Source organism: Ambystoma mexicanum, unplaced genomic scaffold (assembly GCF_040938575.1).
Source record: "Ambystoma mexicanum isolate Mex_15411 unplaced genomic scaffold, UKY_AmexF1_1 Mex_scaf5, whole genome shotgun sequence".
Taxonomy (NCBI): domain Eukaryota; kingdom Metazoa; phylum Chordata; class Amphibia; order Caudata; family Ambystomatidae; genus Ambystoma; species Ambystoma mexicanum.
In genome coordinates this window covers 8,786,722-8,798,083 of record NW_027182466.1, presented here as the reverse complement: position 1 = coordinate 8,798,083, position 11,362 = coordinate 8,786,722, and positions in this window count along the sequence as shown.

Below are 11,362 nucleotides of genomic sequence, written 5' to 3'. Positions count from 1 at the left end.
TGAGACCCTTCCTATAGCATGAGATGTGATATCTCAATGCTTATACCAAACCTGAGACCCTTCCTATAGCATGAGATGTGATATCCAACTTCTTCCCATTCCAATCCTGAGACCCTTCCTATAACATGAGATGTGATGTCTCAATGCTTCTAATACCAAACCTGAGATCTTTCCTATAACATGAGATGTGATATCCAACTCCTTCCCATTCCAATCCTGAGACCCTTCCTATAGCATGAGATGTGATATCTCAAGGCCTCTAATACCAAACCTGAGATCCTTCCTCTAACATGAAATGTGATATCCAACTCTTTCCCCTTCCAAACCTGAGAGCCTTCCTATAGCATGAGATATGATATCCAAATCCTTCCCATTCCAATCCTGAGACCCTTCCTATAACATGAAATGTGATATCCTACTCCTTCCCATTCCATCCTGGGACCCTTCCTATATCATGAGATGGGATATCTCAATGCTTCTAATACCAAACCTGAGACCCTTCCTATAACATGAGATGGGAATATCCAACTCCTTCCCATTCCAATCCTGAGACCCTTCCGATAGCAGAGATGTGATATCTCAATGCTTATACCAAACCTGAGATCCTTCCTATAACATGAGATGTGATATCCAACTCCTTCCCATTCCAATCCTGAGACACTTCCTATAGCATGAGATGTGATATCTCACTGCTTATACCAAACCTGAGACCCTTCCTATAGAATGAGATGTGATATCCAACTCCTTCCCATTCCAATCCTGAGACCATTCCTATAGCATGAGATGTGATATCTCAATGCTTCTAATATCAAACTTGAGACCCTCCCTATAGCATGAGATGTGATACCCAAGTCCTTCCCATTCCAATCCTGAGACACTTCCTATAGCATGAGATGTGATATCTCAATGCTTCTAATACCAAACCTGAGACTCTTCCTATAACATGAGATGGGATATCCAACTCCTTCCCATTCCAATCCTGAGACCCTTCCAATAGCAGAGATGTGATATCTCGATGCTTATACCAAATCTGAGACCCTTCCTATAGCATGAGATGTGATATCCAACTCCTTCCCATTCCAATCCTAAGGCCCTTCCTATAGCATGAGATGTGATGTCTCAATGCTTCTAATACCAAACCTGAGATCCTTCCTATAACATGAGATGTGATATCCAACTCCTTCCCATTCCAATCCTGAGACCCTTCCTATAGCATGAGATGTGATGTCTCAATGCTTCTAATACCAAACCTGAGAACCTTCCTACAGCATGCGATGTGATATCTCAATGCTTCTAATACCAAACCTGAGACCAGTCCTATAACATGAGATTGGATATCCAACTCCTTCCCCTTCCAAGCCTGAGACCCTTCCTATAACATGAGATGTAATATCCAACTCCTTCCCATTCCAATCCTGAGACCCTTCCTATAGCATGAGATGTGCTATCTCAATGCTTATACCAAACCTGAGACCCTTCCTAAAGCTTGAGATGTGATATCCAACTCCTTCCCATTCCAATCCTGAGACCCTTCCTATAGCATGATATGTGATATCTCAATGCCTCTAATACCAAACCTGAGACCCTTCCTATAGCATGAGATGTGATATCCAACGTCTTCCCATTCCAATCCTGAGACCCTTCCTATAACATGAGATGTAATATCCAACTCCTTCCCATTCCAATCCTGAGACCCTTCCTATAGCATGAGATGTGCTATCTCAATGCTTATACCAAACCTGAGACCCTTCCTAAAGCTTGAGATGTGATATCCAACTCCTTCCCATTCCAATCCTGAGACCCTTCCTATAGCATGATATGTGATGTCTCAATGCTTCTAATACCAAACCTGAGATCTTTCCTATAACATGAGATGTAATATCCAACTCCTTCCCATTCCAATCCTGAGACCCTTCCTATAGCATGAGATGTGCTATCTCAATGCTTATACCAAACCTGAGACCCTTCCTAAAGCTTGAGATGTGATATCCAACTCCTTCCCATTCCAATCCTGAGACCCTTCCTATAGCATGATATGTGATATCTCAATGCCTCTAATACCAAACCTGAGATCCTTCCTCTAACATGAAATGTGATATCGAACTCCTTCCCTTTCCAAACCTGAGAGCCTACCTATAGCATGAGATGTGATATCCAAGTCCTTCCCATTCCAATCCTTAGACCCTTCCTACAGCATGCAATATGATATCTCAATGATTCTAATAACAAACCTGAGACCCGTCCTATAACATGAGATGTGATATCCAACTCCTTCCCGTTTCAAACCTGAGACCCTTCCTATAACATGAGATGTGATATCCAACTCCTTCCCGTTTCAAACCTGAGACCCTTCCTATAGCATATGTGATATCCAACTCCTTCCCATTCCAAACATGAGACCCTTCCTATAGCAAGAATGTAATATCCAACTCCTTCCCATTCCAATCCTGAGACCATTCCTATAGCATGAGATGTGATATCTCAATGCTTCTAATACCAAACCTGAGATCCTTCCTATGACGTGAGATGTGATATCCAATTCCTCCCCATTCCAAACCTGAGAACCTTCCTACAGCATGCGATGTGATATCTCAATGCTTCTAATACCAAACCTGAGACCAGTCCTATAACATGAGATTGGATATCCAACTCCTTCCCCTTCCAAACATGAGACCCTTCCTATAGCATGAGATGTGATATCCAACTTCTTCCCATTCCAATCCTGAGACCCTTCCTATAACATGAGATGTGATGTCTCAATGCTTCTAATACCAAACCTGAGATCTTTCCTATAACATGAGATGTGATATCCAACTCCTTCCCATTCCAATCCTGAGACCCTTCCTATAGCATGAGATGTGCTATCTCAATGCTTATACCAAACCTGAGACCCTTCCTAAAGCTTGAGATGTGATATCCAACTCCTTCCCATTCCAATCCTGAGACCCTTCCTATAACATGAAATGTGATATCCAACTCTTCCCATTCCAACCTGAGACCCTTCCCATAGCATGAGATGGGATATCCAACTCCTTCCAAATCCAATACTGATACCCTTCCAATAGCATGAGATGTGATATCCCAATGCTTCTACCAAACCTGAGAACCATACTATGGCATGAGATGTGATATCAAACTCCTTCCCATTCCAATCCTGAGACTCTTCCTATAGCTTGAGATGTGATATCCGAAATCCTTCCCATTCCAATTCTGAGACCCTTCCTATACCATGAGACTTGATATCTCAATGCTTCTAATACCAAACCTGAGACCCGTCCTATAACATGAGATGTGATATCAAACTCCTTCCCATTCCAATCCTGAGACTCTTCCTATAGCTTGAGATGTGATATCCGAAATCCTTCCCATTCCAATTCTGAGACCCTTCCTATACCATGAGACTTGATATCCCAATGCTTCTAATACCAAACCTGAGACCCTTCCTTTATCATGAGATGTGATATCCAACTCCTTCCCATTCCAATCCTGAGACCCTTCCGATATCATGAGATTTGTTATCTCAATGCTTCTAATATCAAAATTGAGACCCGCCTATAACATGAGATGTGATATCCAAATCTTTCCCCTTCCAAACATTAGACCCTTCCTTTATCATGAGATGGGATATCCAACTCCTTCCCATTCCAATCCTGAGACCCTTCCGATAGCAGAGATGTGATATCTCAATGCTTATACCAATCCTGAGACCCTTCCTATGGCCTGAGATGTCATATACAACTCCTTCCCAATCCAATCCTGAGACCCTTCCTATAGCATGAGATGTGATATCTCAATGCTTATACCAAATCTGAGACCCTTCCTATAGCATGAGATGTGATATCCAACTCCTTCCCATTCCAATCCTGAGACCCTTCCTATAGCATGAGATGTGATGTCTCAATGCTTCTAATACCAAACCTGAGATCCTTCCTATAACATGAGATGTGATATCCAACTCCTTCCCATTCCAATCCTGAGACCCTTCCTATAGCATGAGATGTGATGTCTCAATGCTTCTAATACCAAACCTGAGAACCTTCCTACAGCATGCGATGTGTTATCTCAATGCTTCTAATACCAAACCTGAGACCAGTCCTATAACATGAGATTGGATATCCAACTCCTTCCCCTTCCAAACCTGAGACCCTTCCTATAGCATGAGATGTGATATCCAACTTCTTCCCATTCCAATCCTGAGACCCTTCCTATAACATGAGATGTGATGTCTCAATGCTTCTAATACCAAACCTGAGATCTTTCCTATAACATGAGATGTAATATCCAACTCCTTCCCATTCCAATCCTGAGACCCTTCCTATAGCATGAGATGTGCTATCTCAATGCTTATACCAAACCTGAGACCCTTCCTAAAGCTTGAGATGTGATATCCAACTCCTTCCCATTCCAATCCTGAGACCCTTCCTATAGCATGAGATGTGATATCTCAATGCTTCTAATATCAAACTTGAGACCCTTCCTATAGCATGAGATGTGATATCCAACTCCTTCCCATTCCAATCCTGAGACCCTTCCTATAGCATGAGATGTGATGTCTCAATGCTTCTAATACCAAACCTGAGATCCTTCCTATAACATGAGATGTGATATCCAACTCCTTCCCATTCTAATCCCGAGACCCTTCCTATAGCATGAGATGTGATATCTCGGTGCTTATACCAAACCTGAGACCCTTCCTATAGCATGAGATGTGATATCCAACTCCTTCCCATTCCAATCCTGAGACCCTTCCTATAGCATGAGATGTGATATCTCAATGCCTCTAATACCAAACCTGAGATCCTTCCTCTAACATGAAATGTGATATCCAACTCCTTCCCTTTCCAAACCTGAGAGCCTACCTATAGCATGAGATGTGATATCCAAGTCCTTCCCATTCCAATCCTTAGACCCTTCCTACAGCATGCAATATGATATCTCAATGATTCTAATAACAAACCTGAGACCCATCCTATAACATGAGATGGGATATCCAACTCCTTCCTATTCCAATCCTGAGACACTTCCGATAGCAGAGATGTGATATCTCAATGCTTATACCAAACCTGAGACACTTCCTATAACATGAGATGTGATATCCAACTCCTTACCGGTCCAAACCTGAGACCCTTCCTATAGCATATGTGATATCCAACTCCTTCCCATTCCAAACATGAGACCCTTCCTATAGCAAGAATGTAATATCCAACTCCTTCCCATTCCAATCCTGAGACCATTCCTATAGCATGCGATGTGATATCTCAATGCTTCTAATACCAAACCCGAGTCCAGTCCTATAACATGAGATTGGATATCCAACTCCTTCCCCTTCCAAACCTGAGACCCTTCCTATAGCATGAGATGTGATATCCAACTTCTTCCCATTCCACTCCTGAGACCCTTCCTATAACATGAGATGTGATGTCTCAATGCTTCTAATACCAAACCTGAGATCTTTCCTATAACATGAGATGTGATATCCAACTCCTTCCCATTCCAATCCTGAGACCCTTCCTATAGCATGAGATGTGATATCTCAATGCTTATACCAAACCTGAGACCCTTCCTATAGCTTGAGATGTGATATCCAACTCCTTCCCATTCCAATCCTGAGACCCTTCCTATAGCATGAGATGTGATATCTCAAGGCCTCTAATACCAAACCTGAGATTCTTCCTCTAACATGAAATGTGATATCCAACTCCTTCCCCTTCCAAACCTGAGAGCCTTCCTATAGCATGAGATATGATATCCAAGTCCTTCCCATCCAATCCTGAGACCCTTCCTATAACATGAAATGTGATATCCAACTCCTTCCCATTCCAACCTGAGACCCTTCCGATAGCATGAGATGTGATATCCCAATGCTTCTACCAAACCTGAGACCCATACTATGGCATGAGATGTGATATCAAACTCCTTCCCATTCCAATCCTGAGACCCTACCTATAGCTTGAGATGTGATATCCAACTCCTTCCCATTCCAATTCTGAGACCCTTCCTATACCATGAGTCTTGATATCTCAATGCTTCTAATACAAAACCTGAGACCCGTCCTATAACATGAGATGTGATATCCAAATCCTTCCCCTTCCAAACCTTAGACCCTTCCTTTATCATGAGATGTGATATCCAATTCCTTCCCATTCCAATCCTGAGACCCTTCCGATATCATGAGATTTGTTATCTCAATGCTTCTAATATCAAACTTGAGACCCTCCCTATAGCATGAGATGTGACATCCAAGTCCTCCCCATTCCAATCCTGAGACTCTTCCTATAGCATGAGATGTGATATCTCAATGCTTCTAATACCAAACCTGAGACCCTTCCTATAACATGAGATGGGATATCCAACTCCTTCCCATTCCAATCCTGAGACCCTTCCGATAGCAGAGATGTGATATCTCAATGCTTATACCAAACCTGAGACCCTTCCTATGGCCTGATTTGTCATATACAACTCCTTCCCATTCCAATCCTGAGACCCTTCCTATAGCATGAGATGTGATATCTCAATGCTTATACCAAATCCGAGACCCTTCCTATAGCATGAGATGTGATATCCAACTCCTTCCCATTCCAATCCTGAGACCCTTCCTATAGCATGAGATGTGATGTCTCAATGCTTCTAATACCAAACCTGAGATCCTTCTGATAGCATGAGATGTGATATCTCAATGCTTCTAGTACCAAACCTGAGATCCTTCCTATAACATGAGATGTGATTTCCAAATCCTTCCACTTCCAAACCTGAGACACTCCCTTTAGCATGAGATGTGATATCCAACTCCTTCCCATTCCAATCCTGAGACCCTTCTGATAGCATGAGATGTGATATTTCAATGCCTCTAATACCAAACCTGAGATCCTACCTCTAACATGAAATGTGATATCCATCTCCTTCCCTTTCCAAACCTGAGACCCTGCCTATAGCATGAGATGTGATATCAAAAGTCCTTCCCATTCCAATCCTGAGACCCTTCCTATAGCATGTGATGTGATATCTCAATGCTTATACCAAACCTGAGACCCTTCCTATGGCATGAGATGTCATATACAACTCCTTCCCATTCCAATCCTGAGACCCTTCCTATAGCATGAGATGTGATATCTCAATGCTTATACCAAACCTGAGACCCTTCCTATAGCATGAGATGTGATATCCAACTTCTTCCCATTCCAATCCTGAGACCCTTCCTATAACATGAGATGTGATGTCTCAATGCTTCTAATACCAAACCTGAGACCCTTCCTATAACATGAGATGGGATATCCAACTCCTTCCCATTCCAATCCTGAGACCCTTCCTATAGCAGAGATGTGATATCTCAATGCTTATACCAAACCTGAGACCCTTCCTATGGCCTGAGATGTCATATACAACTCCTTCCCATTCCAATCCTGAGACCGTTCCTATAGCATGAGATGTGATATCTCAATGCTTATACCAAATCTGAGACCCTTCCTATAGCATGAGATGTGATATCCAACTCCTTCCCATTCCAATCCTGAGACCCTTCCTATAGCATGAGATGTGATGTCTCAATGCTTCTAATACCAAACCTGAGATCCTTCCTATAACATGAGATGTGATATCCAACTCCTTCCCATTCCAATCCTGAGACCCTTAAGATAGCATGAGATGTGATATCTCAATGCCTCTAATACCAAACCTGAGATACTTCTGATAGCATGAGATGTGATATCTCAATGCTTCTAATACCAAACCTGAGATCCTTCCTATAACATGAGATGTGATTTCCAAATCCTTCCCCTTCCAAACCTGAGACCCTCCCTTTAGCATGAGATGTGATATCCAACTCCTTCCCATTCCAATCCTGAGACCCTTCTGATAGCATGAGATGTGATATTTCAATGCCTCTAATACCAAACCTGAGATCCTACCTCTAACATGAAATGTGATATCCATCTCCTTCCCTTTCCAAACCTGAGACCCTGCCTATAGCATGAGATGTGATATCCAAGTCCTTCCCATTACAATCCTGAGACCCTTCCTATAGCATGTGATGTGATATCTCAATGCTTATACCAAACCTGAGACCCTTCCTATGGCATGAGATGTCATATACAACTCCTTCCCATTCCAATCCTGAGACCCTTCCTATAGCATGAGATGTGATATCTCAATGCTTATACCAAACCTGAGACCCTTCCTATAGCATGAGATGTGATATCCAACTTCTTCCCATTCCAATCCTGAGACCCTTCCTATAACATGAGATGTGATGTCTCAATGCTTCTAATACCAAACCTGAGATCTTTCCTATAACATGAGATGTGATATCCAACTCCTTCCCATTCCAATCCTGAGACCCTTCCTATAGCATGAGATGTGATATCTCAAGGCCTCTAATACCAAACCTGAGATCGTTCCTCTAACATGAAATGTGATATCCAACTCCTTCCCCTTCCAAACCTGAGAGCCTTCCTATAGCATGAGATATGATAGCCAAGTCCTTCCAATTCCAATCCTGAGACCCTTCCTATAACATGAAATGTGATATCCAACTCCTTCCCATTCCAACCTGAGACCCTTCCTATAGCATGAGATGGGATATCTCAATGCTTCTAATACCAAACCTGAGACTCTTCCTATAACATGAGATGGGATATCCAACTCCTTCCCATTCCAATCCTGAGACCCTTCCGATAGCAGAGATGTGATATCTCAATGCTTATACCAAACCTGAGACCCTTCCTATGGCCTGAGATGTGATATCCAACTGCTTCCCATTCCAATCCTGAGACCCTTCCTATAGCATGAGATGTGATATCTCAATGCTTATACCAAATCTGAGACCCTTCCTATAGCATGAGATGTGATATCCAACTCCTTCCCATTCCAATCCTGAGACCCTTCCTATAGCATGAGATGTGATGTCTCAATGCTTCTAATACCAAACCTGAGATCCTTCCTATAACATGAGATGTGATATCCAACTCCTTCCGATTCCAATCCTGAGACCCTTATGATAGCATGAGATGTGATATCTCAATGCTTCTAATACCAAACCTGAGATACTTCCTATAACATGAGATGTGATTTCCAAATCCTTCCCCTTCCAAACCTGAGACCCTCCCTTTAGCATGAGATGTGATATCCAACTCCTTCCCATTCCAATCCTGAGACCCTTCTGATAGCATGAGATGTGATATCTCAATGCCTCTAATTCCAAACCTGAGATCCTACCTCTAACATGAAATGTGATATCCATCTCCTTCCCTTTCCAAACCTGAGACCCTGTCTATAGCATGAGATGTCATATACAACTCCTTCCCATTCCAATCCTGAGACCCTTCCTATAGCACGAGATGTGATATCTCAATGCTTATACCAAACCTGAGACCCTTCCTATAGCATGAGATGTGATATCCAACTCCTTCCCATTCCAATCCTGAGACCCTTCCTTTAGCATGAGATGTGATATCCAACTCCTTCCCATTCCAATCCTGAGACCCTTCCTATAGCCTGAGATGTGATGTCTCAATGCCTCTAATACCAAACCTGAGATCCTTCCTCTAACATGAAATGTGATATCCAACTCCTTCCCTTTCCAAACCTGAGAGCCTATCTATAGCATGAGATGTGATATCCAAGTCCTTCCCATTCCAATCCTGAGACACTTCCGATAGCAGAGATGTGATATCTCAATGCTTATACCAAACCTGAGACCCTTCCTATAACATGAGATGTGATATCCAACTCCTTCCCGTTCCAAACCTGAGACCCTTCCTTTAGCATGAGATGTGATATCCAGCTCCTTCCCATTCCAATCCTGAGACACTTCCGATAGCATGAGATGTGATATCTCAATGCTTCTAATATCAAAACTGAGACACTCCCTATAGCATGATATGTGATATCTAAGTCCTTCCCATTCCAATCCTGAGACCCTTCCTATAGCATGAGATGTGATATCTCAATGCTTCTACCAAACCTGAGACCCTTCCTTTAGCATGAGATGTGATAACCAACTCCTTCCCATTCCAATCCTGAGACCCTTCCTATAGCATGAGATGTGATATCTCGATACTTCTAATACCAAACCTGAGATCCTTCCGATAACATGAGATGTGATATCCAAATCCTTCCCCTTCCAAACCTGAGACCCTCCCTTTAGCATGAGATGTGATATCCAACTCCTTCCCATTCCAATCCTGAGACCCTTCTGATAGCATGAGATGTGATATCTCAATGCTTCTATACCAAACCTGAGATCCTTCCGATAGCATGAGATGTGATATCTGAATGCTTCTAATACCAAACCTGAGATCCTTCCTATAACATGAGATGTGATATCCAAATCCTTCCCCTTCCAAACCTGAGACCCTCCCTTTAGCATGAGATGTGATATCCAACTCCTTCCCATTCCAATCCTGAGACCCTTCCGATATCATGAGATTTGTTATCTCAATGCTTCTAATATCAAACTTGAGACCCTCCCTATAGCATGAGATGTGACATCCAAGTCCTCCCCATTCCAATCCTGAGACTCTTCCTATAGCATGAGATGTGATATCTCAATGCTTCTAATACCAAACCTGAGACCCTTCCTATAACATGAGATGGGATATCCAACTCCTTCCCATTCCAATCCTGAGACCCTTCCGATAGCAGAGATGTGATATCTCAATGCTTATGCCAAACCTGAGACCCTTCCTATGGCCTGATTTGTCATATACAACTCCTTCCCATTCCAATCCTGAGACCCTTCCTATAGCATGAGATGTGATATCTCAATGCTTGTACCAAATCCGAGACCCTTCCTATAGCATGAGATGTGATATCCAACTCCTTCCCATTCCAATCCTGAGACCCTTCCTATAGCATGAGATGTGATGTCTCAATGCTTCTAATACCAAACCTGAGATCCTTCTGATAGCATGAGATGTGATATCTCAATGCTTCTAGTACCAAACCTGAGATCCTTCCTATAACATGAGATGTGATTTCCAAATCCTTCCACTTCCAAACCTGAGACACTCCCTTTAGCATGAGATGTGATATCCAACTCCTTCCCATTCCAATCCTGAGACCCTTCTGATAGCATGAGATGTGATATTTCAATGCCTCTAATACCAAACCTGAGATCCTACCTCTAACATGAAATGTGATATCCATCTCCTTCCCTTTCCAAACCTGAGACCCTGCCTATAGCATGAGATGTGATATCAAAAGTCCTTCCCATTCCAATCCTGAGACCCTTCCTATAGCATGTGATGTGATATCTCAACGCTTATACCAAACCTGAGACCCTTCCTATGGCATGAGATGTCATATACAACTCCTTCCCATTCCAATCCTGAGACCCTTCCTATAGCATGAGATGTGATATCTCAAT